Raw genomic sequence first — 17,311 nt, forward strand, 5'->3', positions numbered from 1 at the left:
GGTTTTCTCTGTCTACATAGTAGTGGGAACATGCAAGCATAATTTATGAGATTTTAGTATACAATTTAATAGTGCTTATACTATTATATATTATAATATATAATATATATTATATATTAACAAAATAGTGTTTAAGCACTTATGTGGTGACTGCTGTTATTCTAGAAAGCAGAGACCCTGTGAATGCAGTTTTTTGGGATGCAGTAACATTTCCATTTGGCTTCCTACTATTCAAAATTTTGCATGCTTGGACATTAAAAAATTATTGTAGGCAAAAGGCTAGCTTACAAAAACTTTGTTAAAAATGCTAAAGTAAGCTTCAAGCAGAAACTGTGTTTAAAAAATAAGTTTAAAATTCTAAAATACCTTTTCCCTCCAAGTATATTATAAAAAAGGTATAGTAAATTTTTAAGAATATTTAACTTGGTTGAATCTACAAAATTTTTTCACTTCAGTCTTGAATATTTGCAGAGTAAACACACTTTACAAACACACAGAATTATTGTCCTACAAAACAATTAAAGGTGAAAACACCCAAAGGTGCGTTAGAAGTTTTGTTACAGGGTCAAATCAAGAATTTCGAAGGATAACAGCGTTCTTAGAAATTCATGAATAGTACATGTTGAAATGGATAATTAGGAAGGTCAATTAAATTACTAGAAGATGAAAAGAAATAAAAGCCTCAGACTCTGTGCACATTTGGCCATGGAAATACCAAACTATCAGATAATATCTGAAAGCAATATTTGCTAAGTGGAAAAACAACACCATTGTGCTTTTTATGCAGAATATGGCAGAGTTAGGTCTTACATTCAGTTTAGTCTTTGAATATTTCTGATGTGTGTTTTTAACCTGGTAACTCTACTGATCTATTACTAGGATAGAGAGATGAAAAGATAAAGCTAAAAAATAGCCTTAAAAAGAGCCTTAAAATTTTCATTTAATTAAAAAAAATTAACTTATGAAATTATTTATTAATTATACATCATTAATTCATGAAAATAAATTATGAAATATTTTCCCAGCTCATGATAACTTATCAGAAGAAGATGATTGATTCAATCATCATTTACTGTTTTTCATATAGAATCACTTTCTCAGTTAATCCATAAGGAATGCTGACACAGACGGAGAAGTGAAATAACAATGATAGAGGTGGTTAGCATACTTTTGCTTTTCCATGTCACCTGTAAATCTGCTTCTCAGGTTGGTGATCATGAAAGAGGGATAGCAATTCTTTTCTGCTTACCTAAGTAGAGACCAGAGGTATAGAAACACGAGATACAATGGCAGTGACCTTCACAGATCACTGTAAGACATCTTTTTCCATGTTCTTAAGGTGACTTGGCATAAAGAAATGCTGGTATCTCTGAAAGTAATGCCTCCTATTTATTTCCATGGAAATGACAACTTATACAAGTATTAACATAATAACACTATTTGATAGAGAAAATTCTCAGCTACAAAGAACTATTTTTCAACACAGTCACCACCATTAACTATGCATTTTCACAAGCAGTGAACAAAAACCTGTATGCCGCACTTCTAAAAATCTGCTTCAGTGGAGGTGACCCACTGTTTTTGCCATCTTACTGTGCTCACATCCAACTGGTCAGTCTCCAAAAACATTCAGCAAGAATCAATGAATGTCAGTGGGTGCCATTTTTTTCTGCAGGGAGGAATTCATTGCCACACCTTTGCTTCATACACACTTCCAAATCAGAGGCCATGTTGCCAGACTGTCCCTCTGCCGCCACCTCTCACATGGCAACAAAATGTAATGGAATATTGCTGGGAAGGTTCAACCTTTACTGCCATATCACCAGCATACCACCAACATTTGCCTCTCCCATTGTGGGTCAACATAATTAAATAGGTGGCATTACTTTTGGAGTAGCCTTAAATTTTTTCCTCAGATATCACAGAATCATAGAATCCTTAGAGTTCAAAGTGACCTTTATAGGTCATCTATTCCAACTCCCTTGCAATGAACAGGGACATTCACAGCTACATGAGGTTGCCCAGAGCCTGATCCAGCCTTGCCTTGAAAGTTACCAGGGATGGGGCATCCACATCTCTGAGCAACCTGTTCCAGTGCCTCACCACCTTCAATTGTAAAAGACTTTTTCCTTATATGTAACCTAAATCTACTCTCTTTAAGCTTGAAACTATTTCCCCTTGTCCTATCACAGCAGACCCTGCTAAAGGGTCTGTCCCCTTCTTTCCTGTAGCTCCCGTTCAGACACTGACAGGCTGCTCTCATGTCTCCCCAGAGCCTTCTTTTCTCCAGGCTGAACAACCCCAGATGTCTCAGCTTGTCCTCATAGGAGAGGTGTTCCACCCCTTGGATCATTTTTGTGGCCCTCCTCCGGATGTACTCCAGCAGGTCCATGTCTCTCCTGTACTGAGGTCTCCACATCTGGATACAGTACTGCAGGCGAGGTATCACCAGCACAGAGGGGCAGGATCACCTCCATTACCCTGCTGGCCATGCTTTTGATGCAGTCCAGGACAGGGTTGGCTTTCCAGACTGCAAGGGCACACTGCTGGCTCATGTCTAGCTTCCCATCCAGCAGTACACCCAGGTCTTTTCCTTCAGGACTGTACTAAATTCTTTCATCCCTCAGCTTGTATTAGTGGTAGATGTTCCCTTGACTCAGGTGCAAGACCTTGCACTTGGTTTTTTGAACCTCATGAGGTTTTTCTGGGCCCACTGCTCAAGCCTGCATAGGTCCCTCTGGATGGCATCCCATCCCTTTCGTGTATCAACCACACCCCACAGCTTGGTGTCATCAGCAGACTTGCTGAGGGTGCACTCGACCCCACTGTTAATGGCATGGATGAAGATATTAAAGATTGGTCCCAGCAGTGACCCTCGGGGGACCCCACTCATCATTGATTTCCATCCAGATATTGAGCCACTGACAACCTAGATATGCTGTTTTCTTCAGAAGTCTGAGTCTTTTTTAAGATTTTCACCTAGTCTTTTGTATTCATAAACTTCTGCGTCTTAACTCAAATATCCTTCAATTTGTCCTGCTAATGTGCAGTCACAAGCAATCCAATTCAGACCCTTTTACCCAGCATTTCATATAGAATTTGTTTTGTTTCTATATTTACTTCAGTAGTTCCATGTTATTGTGTTGGTTGTTTTTTTGTTGTTGTTGTTTTGTTTGTTTTTTTTTTTTTATTTATCAGCCAGCCCAAGTCCCCTTTTCTATCAGTCTCTATTCTGCACCAGTATCTGCCTCTATTACTTGTTCTACTTGCATTTCTGGGGTGTCTTATATTCTTCCCCTGTTCTGTCTGCCCTTAAATAATGTAGCTTGTCCTTTGATACTTGCTGGGTATCACTAATGGATCATTCATAGACCAGAGCTTCTCTTTGCTTCTTCTGCTGTTTGACCCTACCCCAGTCTGGAAATAACCATGTTAAGCAAAGCTTAAAATCCTCCAAATACACTCCAGATATTCTCCAAATCAGCACAGTCCCATACTGGGATTAGTGAATGAACCATTCAAATAAGAGAACAAACAGTGCTATCCAATAATTTGTTGAAATTACATATAGACAAGTAGCTTCAGAAAAGAAGTCCAAGTGTTCTCAGCAGAAACAGAAACTTCTGGGATTTTGTGATTTTTGATCACACTTTAGCAAGCTTCTAATGAATTCATGCAAGTTGAACTACTCTGAGATTTACATTCTAGGTAGTTTCTTATATGGATAGCAAAAAGTATATCAGGGACACAAGGACTGACTTTTTGCCAGATGTCAAGTTTTTGCTCTAATGTATAAAGGCACAGTAGCTGCTGAAGTAAAGATTACAAGATTGTTTTTTTAGCAGCAAAAAAATTGTGTTCTTCTCTTGCTTCCCAGCAGAAACATTTTGGCTGAAAATTTCCAAAAGATTTCTCCATGAGGCAGATGCTGTGCATGGAAAATTTCAACCTAAACAGTTAGTTTGGCAAAACTATAAGCAACTAGGTCTTATAACAGGAAATGTTTGGAGTCTTAATTCTAGGCAGTGCTAACAAACCATTGTATAATTTACTCAGCACCACCCTACTGCACTGATGAAGATATCCAACTGTTTGTGAGGCCAAGTTCTCAAGTTGGAAGGCGTGTTAGATCCTAGTTGAAGCTGACTAGTGTTGACTATTCAGATTCTCTTTTAACCACAGACATTACCCACTTTTTAGCATTGTGGCTGATTGTATTCCACAGACAGGCTGTATTTTGGAAAGTACTTTATCTAGGTTTGACGCATCCTACTTATGGTGATTTCAACAAAAACAAATAGAAGAGAAAGAAGGCTTAGGAAGCTTCCATCAGAGCTTTTATGACTGAAGGTTATTTCTGAATCCTATTTTTTTTTTACTCTTCCATGAGGATGCTTTCTATCTGTGTGGGGTTTCTCTGTTAGAGGGGTGTTTCTCTCCAATTTACAGGAGGGAGAGGAGGTTCTTTGATATATGTATACTTGGCATGAGATTAAGAAGCAACAGTTCAAATGTTGGTCTGACTAGTTTATTACAAGTCTTACTCAGGGAAATGGGGAAGGGAAGGATGGCGACTATTATGAATTATGGTGATGGGGAAAGGAAGGAGGGCGATAGAAAAGATAGGAAAGAAGCAAGAATTGCGTAAAGCGGGGATAGTCACCACCAGGATCCAGCAGCGGTCCTGTTGCACAATGTTCCAATGGTCCAAGGCAAAAGTGCAGGGGGAGAGCAGCAGCAGCGTGACTGGCCTTAGGCAGCAAGCAGGAAGCAGGAAGAAGCTGCAAGATAAGTCCGGGAGGAAGCAGCAGCACTCAGGCAGCAGGCCCAGGAGAGTCCGTCTGCATGCAGGCATTCCGTAGTGAGGAATCTGATGGCAGACATCTTAGTTCTTCTTCAGCATGCAGGTCTCAGGTCATGAGGAATCTATTGTCAGAAAACCTTTCAGGGGAGAGCAGCAGCAGCATGGCCAACCTCAGGCAGCAAGCGGTAGAGCACAGAGCAAGTGAAGAGAGGGGCAGGTCATGAGGCTTCTCATGTCCGAAAAACCCCCTTTTTCTTCATGAGGAATCTGTTGCCAGAAAAACCTTTCTGGGGAGAGCAGCAGCAGCATGGCTGACCTTAGGCAGCAAGAAGGTGCAGTGACAGAGTAGGTCCAGGAGGAAGAGGGGCAGGATGTGAGGCTTGTCATGTTCGAAAAAAACCCTTCCTCTTCATGAGGAATCTGTTGCCAGAAAACGTAACTTCGTGGTTGTTTGTCCCTCTTTTATCGTCCTTTCTTCCTGCCTATGTGACATCCCTGGGTGCTTGGGTAAGAGTCATGTGCAGCACCTCCTGAGATGGCCATCTTCCTTGAGATAAGCCCACGCGAAAGACTGATTCTCAACCATTAAGCTACAGCTTATCTCTCATTGCCACTGGCCTTGTCCACCTGTGTTCTCCAGACAAAGGATTTCTCAACCTTGGACTTCTTCGGACTTGTTCATCTGTGTCCCCAGCAAACTTTGAGGCCATGGCATAAAAGAATAATCTCTTACAAGGGAAAAATAATAATATAGATATATATATATATATATATATAATATATCCATATAGTCAATTGTGTTATACAAAACATTGAGTATCACTGAAGAATGTAGAGCAGCAATTCCAAGATTGAACAATATGGGCAATTGGTATGTAGGTTCCTTCATCTTTTTCATTAGTGGACAGTGAACATAAGCATTAAGGTGCTTTGGTTTTGATTCTTCAATTCCCAGCATCAGTCTGCAATAGTAATGTCAGGAGGTGTTCCGTATGTAATGAATCTACAAAAGCTGCCTTTCTCATAGGATTTTGTTATCCCAGTTACTGGTGCATATACATTTATAAATCCTACTGGTCCAGACTTAGAAACATATCAGGTGCATACTCTGGTCAGCCTCTTCTTCTGAGCTAACCTCAAATGTAACAAGACATCATCTACAATCTTCCAAACTTCCAAGCTTTACCATGGGCTTTCAGTGTAAGCACTATTTTTCTGCTGGTTTCCTTGAAGAATTAAGCTTCTGAAATAGAAGCTAGGGGACACACGCCTATGACCCTCAAAAAATGGATAGTCACAGCAAGCAGACAAGATGACTGTTGTCTCTTGGGCTTAAAGTAGTTGTACAGAGCATTTCACTGACATGGCACTGCTTCCTGAGCTTCTAGAGAAGATGCCACCTCTCATTTAGCACTTCTGTCCTGTATAATAGCCAGTCATTCAATATTCTGTATTGAGTCACAAAATCAGAGAATTGTAGAGGTTGGAAGGAACTTCTAGAGATCAAGTCCTGAATATATAGGAATATCTTCTTAGGCAGACTTTAGAAAATTTTTGGCTCAGTATTGACCATGATAAATTTAATTTTTTTGCTCAAATAATCTCAGATTCTCTGGAAAAAGCCTTTATTGCCCTCTCAAAGTTCATGCAATGTCTTAAGCGTGTAATGTGAAAGAATATAGAAATAATGAAACAGAACTGGGGGTGAAAGTGTTTATCAAATATTGGAGAGTAAAATGCATAGGGAAAATGTAGAAATAAAGCAGGCTATTAAAAAGGCAGGATCTTAATAATGAAGAATATATTTAAATTAAATTTAACAGTAATAAATATTTCAAGATAGCAGAAATGTGTTGTTGGATAGTCAGGTAACATTATAGCTTCCATACAGACATTTATTGCAAAATGTTGTTGTGATTAAGGCAAGGTGATGCTATTGCAGGCAATGATAAGGCAATATTGTTGCCGCATAATTTCTAATAGATGAGTTGACAGGTAGGAGCCATATCTTAAAGAGAAAATTCATTAACTATCTAATAAACTACTGAACAGCAATAATTATTTATTTGATAAAAGAATAGATCTGTCTGTATAAATAAAGGAAGAAATCTTCATGATTCAAAAATTTGGTCCTCTAACAACCATCTAGTACCCCAGGACTCACTGTAAAAGCTGTTAATGCATAGAATAGAATAAAATTATCTTCTTTCTCCTTATCCCATAGGGTTTCAGCAGCTGGAAACTCACCAGACATTGATGTTTAAGTATTACATCAAGAAAGCACTCAGTGTTTCTATAGTTTTCTCCTTATGCACTGATAGAATTGCTTCATTAGTAAGAATGCTTACTCCTCTTCTTCTTTTTTTTTTTTTTTTCAAAAAAAACTTGATTACTGAAAATAAATTTATAAGGAGACTAAAGCCAGGAGTACAACTGAAGAGAGACAGAGAACTCAGAAAGTTTTTCTTCTGTGAACTCTGAAGACTGTTATTATGCTTCTAACTTTTTATACTTACATTTGATCCTTGGGGAAGTAAAAATTGTGACTAAAATGAAGAGTTTTAAACTAATTCTGCTTTTAAAATGAAGAGTTTTAAACTAATACTTACATACTTAATACTTAAAGTAATAAAGTTTAAAAGAATATTCAGTACAAAATACTGTATTCCCTATAACCTAAATGACCAGTTAATTTTTGCTAGGAAACCAGTGCTGAAACTTGCTTCCTCCTCCCCTTTCCTCCCCCTTTCCCCCCCCCCAAAAAAAGCTATAGAAATATTGAATAATTTGCCATGATATTTTAATTTACTTCTTTTTATCTTCTAAGAAGTGCCTAGTGAATCAAATGGTATCTGGAATGTTCCTAGGTGGAAAGTTAGAATGCTGATTAAAAAATAAAATATGAAAAATCAAACATTTGGTTTCATTTTATCATAGAATAAAATCTACATCCTTTGAAATATTACATTTAATATACAAGAGACAGACTTGCCTGTTCTCCAAAACAATCCATACCCCCATGGTTAGGATTTTGGAATAAAGCTTGGAAGATTTTCTCTGAAGTGTATTTTACTGGAAAACAGTAGCTCATTAAAATGGAAAGCAAATCTGTTTATGGCAATGCTGTTGAAACAATTTTCAGACCCAGGGCAACATTTATTTATCATCAAAGAAACAAGTGTTCTTACAAAGAGATCTGAACTTAGTTGTTCTGGGTCCCTAATGAATTCCCATGGAAGGATGACCACTAGATTTAGACCTGATTTCCTACTCTGCAACAGACTTTCCATGTTATCTTCAGTCCAGATTATTTATAGTTGAATGTCTAAGCCCACTACGTATGCACATTTTTTCCAGTTTTGACTGCATAATCTAATCTTATAAAAGAGGACAGAGAACGCCAAAACACAATATGTAAGCATCAATTACAGACCATCAATGGATAAGATAACAATTTGGCATCAATGGATAAGATAACAGCTTGGCATTTACACATTTAGCAGTGATGGGAACAAAAATACTGTGACTGAATACTGATGGCAGAAGTTGCTTGAGAGCATGTGGACAACCAAGATTCAAGTTCACAACGTTCCCAGCCCTGCAGACTCTGGGTTATCTAATTGAGCACCTTAACATAGCTGGCAACTGAGTCTTCTGATCTTTTTACCAGAAAATTAAACTACCTTTTAAAGCTGTTTTACACATTAGCCCATAAGACTGTTCCAGAATCTCACTGATTTGACTGCCAGTTGGCTTTTTTTATACACTAATATAAAGATGTTAATTTACCATTTTACACTCAATTGACAATGTTGTCTTTTGGTTTAAGTACCTTCTTTCTTCACAGGATTTGGTGTGCCTGATGTATGCAGAGCTAGCAATCACACCCACACTAGGCTTTGCTTTTCCTAGGTTAGAACATAAATCTCTTTTACTCTCTCTTTGTAAATAAAGTTTTTTTTTGTTGCAAATTCCAATACCTCTTCTTCACACATATTTCACTATGTTTTTTTTCTTTTCCACTACACATTAATACATTAAGTGCATTAATGATTGTCTAAGTTGAGAATCTATGGGTTTCAGAATCTCTTAGCTTTTCCCAACATAGTAAATCATGGTTGTTCTGAGTCTGTATGAAACCTGTTGGTCTGTTGATGGGCCCTGATCTTCACTTTATCCTTGACAGTGGTACCTCCATTGCTCTGGAAAGGTGGAAAAAGCCTTCTGCTTCAGCTGTGTAAGTATGTGCCCTAATTTTCAACTGTCAAATTTAATCCCGTTTCTATTACTTCAGTTTTCAACTCATTTGCTTTTTCCATTAATGTATATATTCACCTGTATTTGATGATACCTTGTGTCATCAACACATTTAATTAGACCACTTTTACAAGTGCCAAGTTCAATACTAAAAATGTTAAATAACTTTGGCTGGAGACTGATCCTTGAGGAGCTCCACTCATAAATTCTTTTCAGCCCCATCTCCCTTTTTAACACATGTTACTTGCGTTTGCCCTCACCAACAAAGTTTTCTGCATGAGTCTTACTTATTTTTATGCTGGGCTACAGGCTCTATCTATCTCTATCACAGTTGTAGTTCTTTATTTGAGCAAGGTGGGACGGTTCGGAGAGGAAGAAAGATTCACAGGTGAGACGAATCCTATTGCTCAGGTAGAAATGGTAATCTAGAAGGCTTTGCTTCAGGTTGCTATTAGAGATTTGGATGCGATCTCCCACATCACAGTAATATACCTGGAAGATTATTAATTGCTCTTCATACTTCCCTTCCTCTTGTTTTTACATAAATATCTGTCTAAGATGGGATGATGGAGCCAGTGTTTAATTCCAGGAGAGTGTTTAGAGCTGTGAAATGCAAGAGAACTGCTGCAAAGGCAAGCAGGGCCCCTAACAGGCTGAATATTCCACTACTCAAACAGCTGTAAGATATGTGGAATGACTATGAGTGCAGTACTTATATAACTCCAAGGATATGTGCCTTAGCTATCCTGTGTGGCAGCTGCTATTCTGCAACAATAAAGTTATTTCCGGTGTGAACTTTCAGACAGGTATTTTTGAATTTATAATCATGTGCTGCATAATACTCAAGTAGTAGCATATGCAGAATCAGAGATACGTTCCAAATTATGTACAGTTCTGCAAGATATTTTTTAATGTCTGATCACTTTCATTGCTTTGTCCTCAAATTTCATACAATATATGCTAATGAAGTAGTAGCATATTTACTACTGGCAGCTGGAAAAGCTACTGATATCTGGTTATATCTCCTTAATTTTCCTCTGTTCTAACATAAGCATTTTTCTAGCATGAATGGATACAGATTTTCCATTAAAAACTGTTAGCAGTGGATGAGTAAATGTCTGCCAATGCTACAGCCAGTTTATGAAGAATCCAGCTTCATGATCTTGCCAACACAGCAATTAGGAACACATGTGCTAGAGAGGGAAGGGAAGCCTATGCGTAGTGATGACAGTCCCATAAGGTCCTATGGCCGCCTTTACAGTCCCAAATTTCAGAGACTTTTACAAACATATCTGCCTATTTTAAAGTTTCTGGTTTGTGTGTTTTAAATCCTCAATACCTCTTTGTATACTATTATTTATAGCTTCTTTAGCTATTTTTGTTAATGTCTTATATAAAAAAAGTCAATTCTCAAATGTTTTAATGTAGGAACACTTAACATATGCTAACTTTGAGGATTTGTATAGATTGTGTCCATATAGCTATCTAGCTGTGTGTATGTGTGTAAATATATACAGAATGAGAGAATGACAACAGCTTTTGGAAGTTTCTATATCTTGGTCACTGTCAGTTTTTACAAATGTGGGAGATGTTTCACTTGCTTAGTTGTCCATGTGAAATTCATTTGACAGTGTGCTCCAACTCCTTCTTAACAAATGCACAAATCACAGAATCATAGAACTATGGGGTTTGAAATTGACTTCTGGAGATCTAGTCCAACTTTCTGCTAAAGCAAGTTCCCTACAGTAGGTTACACAGAAAAGCATCCAGATGGGTCTTGAATATCTCCAGAGAAGGAGACTCTACAACCACAACCTTTCCGGGCAATCTGTTCCTGTGCCTCACAGTAAATTTCTAATCCTCACAGTAAATTTCTAATTCATGTATGGAGCTTCCTGTGTTCCAGTTTGTGCCCACTACCGCTTGCTGCACAACACTGAAATGAGTCTGGCCCCATCCATTTGACTCCCACGCTTCAGTTATTTATAAACAGTGATGAGATCCCCTTTCAGTCAGACAGTGTCAACAGGCTTGCTGAAGTCAAGACAGATAACATCCACTGCTCCTCCTCATCTATTCAGCCAGTTATGATGTCATAGAAGGCAACCCTGCTTGAATATCTGGAGGTTAGTGTAAGGTTTTTTAAAGGGGATCATAAGCTTGAATGTGTGGAAACAAAACTGCTATAAGGTTTAATAATGTTTTGAGCAATTAAAATATATTAATGGTAAACACATACACATATTGTGTCTGTGATTTTAGCATAAAATCAGGACCAAATGGTAATAAAATTATAACAGCAATCAGGGGAAAAAGGATCAACTTTCTAAAGTAGGATTAGAGGATTAGAAACTACTGACCTACAGGCAACTATCCTCTGCCTGTAAGAATAGGGTGGAACAGCTTTTGAAGGAACAACTCAGTTTTCTCTGGGATGGTACTGTCCCTGCAGTGCCAGGGAACAGGCTGTGTCCACACCTGAATCAGGATGGAGTCATAAACACAGATTGTGAGTGCAGAGTCCAGGAGATCCCATGGTGACATGATTCACAGCTTAGAAGGAGTTTCCAGTCCCTTCTGCATTCACTGGACAGGCTGTGTGCTTGCGGCCCTCTGTGCAAAAGTAACATGCTACTGAAGGGTAGCCTGAGATTTGCAAGCTCATATGACACCTCCCTTGTGTCAGACACAAGGCTGCTAGAGCCAGGCTGTTACACCAGTCCTCCTTAATGATCAAGAGGAGGCCAAAGGACAGGCTTCTGTCCTGGCATATGGCTGGCCCCCCAACGCAGCCCATGTACTGCCCAGCCCGTGCTGCTGCCCTCTGCCAGACTCTTCATGGCATAGCTGGAGGAGCAGCTCCTGCCATATTCCATTTCCAATGTGAGCTTGGGGTGGGGACTCTGTCTTCCTTGGGGAATAGAGCTCTGATCTGGGGACAGAAAACAGTCTGGACTATTAGTCTAACAGGCAGAGAATGGTTCTCATTCTGGATTTCAATAGCTTTTGTGGCTTCATTGTGTAAGCTGCCTGCAAGGAAACAATTTAGCAGTCGACTATCTAAATTTAGTGAGAATTCAGTGCTACAGAGAGAAGGCCTCATAACATAGGCAAACTCTGGGTTGAGGATATCTACCTCAGAGTGCACAGTGTCAGAGCCACTACTGCTGCCGAGGTATGCTGCAGCAAAAAGCTCAATATTTGCAATGACTTTCTTTAGTCAGTTCGTGATATTAAGTACTGTGTTTAAAAGTGAAATCTTACTGTGAAGACACTTAAATTATTTTAATACGAGTATTTTAAATTACTCGTATAAAAAAAGAAAAAACTTTACATTGATAACACTCACCATCATACTCTGCTCATTCATTTGGGGCCCTGAGCAGATAAGAAATGCCCACAGTACGCTGAACTACAGAACCACAATATTTTAGTTAGAATGAGCGCTGCCAGAAGTCCTCTGACATCTAGTGTCTAAAGTTTGGTATGAATTGTAAATCCCACAAGGGATGAAGGCAAACTTATGTTTTTAAGTCTTGGCACACCGTCAACAAGATGCTGTTCTATTACGACACTGCAGCTGAGTGGTTGGGGTCAGAATTTCATTTAGGCAAAGTCATTGTTGGATAACTGCCCATTCAGCTTCATTCATTCGCATACAGTATGTATGCATATAATGCATTTCAAGGCCTCTGTAACATGGACTTGAAACCAGGAGAGACAACAGTAAGGATTTAACCAACCAGCATAGCTAGTTCTTTTCCCAGTCTCTGAAGTCTATCCAGAAGACACAGCCAGACATGTCTTGAAGAAAGTGCCCATGAAATGAAAAAGGATGGAGAGAGAAGGATTTTTCAGAACACCAGTTAAGAAGAAAGTCTAATTTACATATGGGACTAAGGACTCTACAGATGTGTATGGGATGAAAACATAGCTTCAGGCATACATTTCTTAGGAAATCACTAACTTCCAGCGTGGCCCCTGATATTGGTCTGTTAGATACAAGAGCCCTGAACCTCTACTTCCTGTTCCCATGATGTTCTTCTGATATTTTAAGAATAAGAATTGATAATATTCTTGGACATGGATCCTAACAACAAAAACATATGTAAATGCAAAATTAAGATTCTTGTAAGATGGAGTTTTAAAATTCTCCTTCAGGGTGGAAGTATGCTATGAAGTACAGTGCTGTGCAAAGCAGAGATCTGAGGAGCTGACAGAGCTGGGACTGTTCAGCCTGCAGAAGAGGAAGCTTAAGGGGGTTTCCTCACTATGATAGTGGAGGAGAAGATGGAGACAGGCTCTTCTCTCTCTTCTCTCCACTGACTGGAGAGAAGGCATTTGGCACTGAGATGCAGGGAATTTCACTTAGAAAACTTTTGTCTTTTATTGTGAGGGTGACTGAGCATTGGCACAGGTTGTTCAGAGAGAGAGTGGAGTCTCCAGCCTTGGAAATACTTAGAATACAGTCCTGGGCAACATGCTCTAGCTGATCCTGTGTGAGCAGAGGCCTGGTCAAGATCTCTAGAGGTGCCCTTGCACCTCAGGTTGGCTCTGCTATCTAAACTCACAGTGGTTCAGCGACTGTAGGATGAAGGAGCAAGACTCTGTGGTGCAGTTTTCTCAGACTGTTCAGCCACATTAGTTTTTCTTTGGTGCTACCTAACAGTTTTGCAACTTCTGACTTCCAAACTGATGTCTCTGCATGTTGCTACATTAGGACATTCAGATCTACTACATTTTTCTGTGTCTTTGCTAAGAGCTAGTGTCCTAAATTCTGTGCCTGAAAAATGGTCTTCAACTTGAGGTTTTTCCTCTAATTTTAACAGCTCTCAAATTTTGGATGGCGTTCTGAAAGTCCAGATCTCCTATGCTGGAGACTAGGAAACTTGGCACTTGGAAAAAACATTGCCCAAATGTAGTATAAGTGTCTGATCATGATACAATTAGTAAAATCATTTTTGTTGACAAGACTACAAAACACACATTTGACGTGGTTTCTCCATTACAGAAACCTCACTCTTTGCTGCTGAAATGTCAGCCAAGTATTATGAAGTGATATCTTCCTATTGGAGCTGGATTTTTAAAATAAGCACTCTTTCTATTAATCAGTTTTATGTGAACATCAGAAATTACCAAAATAAATATTTTACTTAACTTGGGAAAATTTAGAAAATAGAAATAATTTTGCTTAACAGCTCTGTGGTATACCTTGGATATGCTTACAGCACATTAAGAATATGGAGTGAAACCCTACCCTTGCTGAAGTCACAGGCCAGAGTTTTATGCATGAACTGTAAGTGGCAAGACTGAAAAGTCGTAAATATTCAAGTTGTTTAGAATTAATGATGGAGCAAGGATATACAAAATGCTAGTTTTCAGACACTTTTTTGAGAATTTTGACAACTCTTTTAAGAGGTACACTCCTTTTAACTAGTTCATAAATTTCGGCCTTAATTTTTATCTCACTGTAACTTTGAATAGAATGGGTTTTGCTATGTCATCAAGTTTAGTTTTATCTTGTTACAAATGACCACTTTATAATAATCCTCTTTCTTTATTTATCCAGTGATATCCTAAATAAGTTATGCTTCTTACTTTGGTTAATCTAAAGAAAAAACTGTCAGTTTATCTATTTACCCAACTAGTACTGATGTATTTTAAGTGCATTATGTCACTTCAACAGTAGAACACTGGTAGAACTCAAAAAGCAAATTGGCTAGAATAACACAGCCTAGTACTAAATTAATAGATGAGTGCTACCCTTGTAAATCAGAAGCTTTTCTCCAGTGAGACTGGATGCAGCTGTGAATAAACAGGAAAGTTCTGCAGCTGCTCTCCCATCAGGTGATCTAGTCAGTGGGCGCACTTGCTGACATTAATGGATGAAAGTTTCTCGTAGTCATTAACATAAATCTGTTGCTGGAACTCAGTACCAGGTTTAAGTAAATTATTGCTTTCAGGCCATCACTGTGGTATTAATGAAAAAATTTATGACTTACATAAAATTTATTTTTGTTAAGGAAAAACTTTTAAACAGCATCAGGGTATTTTTGGAGTGGGAAATATTGCTGCTTACAAGTTGATACCCACAAAGTATCTGCTGATTTTTGTTAACATCATGTGGTATGTCCATAATCACAGAATTGCAGGGGTTAGAAAGGACCTCAAGAGATCAGGAGGAGTCCAACTCCTCTGCTAAATCAGGTACCCTACACACAGGTAGGCATCCAGACAGGTCTTGAATATCTCCATCGAAAGAGGCTCCACAAAGTCTCTGGGCAACCTATTTCAGGGCTCTGTTACTCTTATCACAAAGAAGTTCTGCATGTCAATATGCTCCAGTTTTAGATCATTGCTCCTTGTCCTATTGCTGTGCACCACCAAGAAGAGCCTGGCATCATCCATTTGCCTTCTATCTTCCTTTAGATATTTATAAATATTAATCAGATTTCCCGTCAGTCTTTTTTTCCCCAGGATGAACAGACCCAGGTTACTTTCCCTTTTCTCATAAGGGAGATGCTCCAGGCCCTTTATCATCTCTGTGGCCCTCCACTGGACTCCTTCTAGGAGACCTCAGTCTTTTTTGAACTGGAACTGGACACAGTACCATATGTTCTTAGAAAGTACTCACCAGCTTGTGTGTGAGTATTTTCATGATGTATCAGTAGCATGATCATCTGAAATGCAGATCGAAGCCCAGACTGACAGGTTTTGTGGAAACAAATCTCTAAGAGGCTGTATATATTTATATACCTGTATGCTGCTAAAGAAACCTTAAGCAATGTCAACAAAAGGGGGAAAAAAAGGAGATATATTCACAGGGTTAACACATTAAATGTCTGGTAGATTAAATTGTTATGAATCTGTGAAACAAACCATGTTTAGAATAAGCGCCTTTATTAGCAAGGCGTCTCTGGAGATCTGAGGCATCTTTCTGAACCAGGTCAAGAGCAAAACTTGCATCTGTCATTTCTGTCTTGAAGGTATTTAATTTATACAAATATGTTCTTTCCCAAAATGCTGTCACTCTGAAATAATTCCAAAGAATTTCCTTTTGCTCACCTTCTTGCTCTGATCCTTGTGGTTAAGTACAAGATTTTTCTTTCAGGCTTTGGCAGCCTGCAATGATGCAAATGGACACATTCCTGAGCATTTCACTGACCTTATGGCTGTCTGGATTTCTGTGTTTAAGAGACAGAGAAAAGGAACTACAAGGACTGTGCACAAACTTTTCTGTGCATGGTTAATGAACTATGGTCAATTAGTTATTAATGGCTACAGTTTATCTTTTCATTCTCTAGATAGCTTTGCAGTTACTTCAGACTATAAAAGATGCATTTTTAAAAAATTTTGCTTGTAATATGTGTGTGCATCTAGTCAGATATACATTTGCAGTTCACCTTCAAAGAGCAGCGAATGAAAACCATCAGAACAAACTTTATTGATCTCATAGCCTCAGCTTGATTAACAAATTGCTGCCAAAGTAATATCCCAAAGCTAAGCAAAAGGTGGAAAGGAAGTTCCCAGATATACTCCTTGTAAAAGCATGAGGCTAATGTAACCCAAAGGGATTGAAGATAGTTCTAACGATGGCATGATGTGGCTTCTAGGATGAAAAGCAGTTTGTGAAGAATTTGGATAGGGGGAGAGAGAGAAGTGAGAGAAAGATATGAAATCTAATGATGGGCAAAAGTTTTAGAGTTTTCTTTTCTCTACATTGTGCATTCAAAGCAGATGTTGTAGTGTACACCTGCACTAATGGTGTTCTTTAACCTTGCTTTTCCTACACAAACAAATCTCAAAATCAAACTGTTCCTCAGACCAGGATAGATATCCAATTTGAGTGCTGCTGGTTTTGGTAAAGCTGTTAATGCATTCTAATGTGGATGCACTAAACAAAATTTTCTTAGAATTTCCAGAACAGACCAACTCCTCCCACAGTTCACTGGGAAATAACAGTGGTTCAGCATATCAATACGGGAAACATCCCCAGAAATCCTGTCAGTGCATCTGTATGACAACAGTACTGGTGAGGTCAAGTCTAGTGCATTAAAAAATATGCCAGTAACTTACAAGCTCGGCAGTCATGCCATAACTTCATTGGGGCAGAATTGGCAAATACTGCTAGTGAAGTATGAAGGAGAACTGTAAAATTTGTTCTGATTAGGTGAGGCCTGTCTCTTTTCAGTGGTACATGGAGACAGGACAAGGGGAAACGGACATAAGCTGCAGCATAGGAAGTTTTGC

The sequence above is a fragment of the Meleagris gallopavo genome, chromosome 2 (assembly GCF_905368555.1).
Source record: "Meleagris gallopavo chromosome 2, MGAL_WU_HG_1.1, whole genome shotgun sequence".
NCBI lineage: Eukaryota > Metazoa > Chordata > Aves > Galliformes > Phasianidae > Meleagris > Meleagris gallopavo.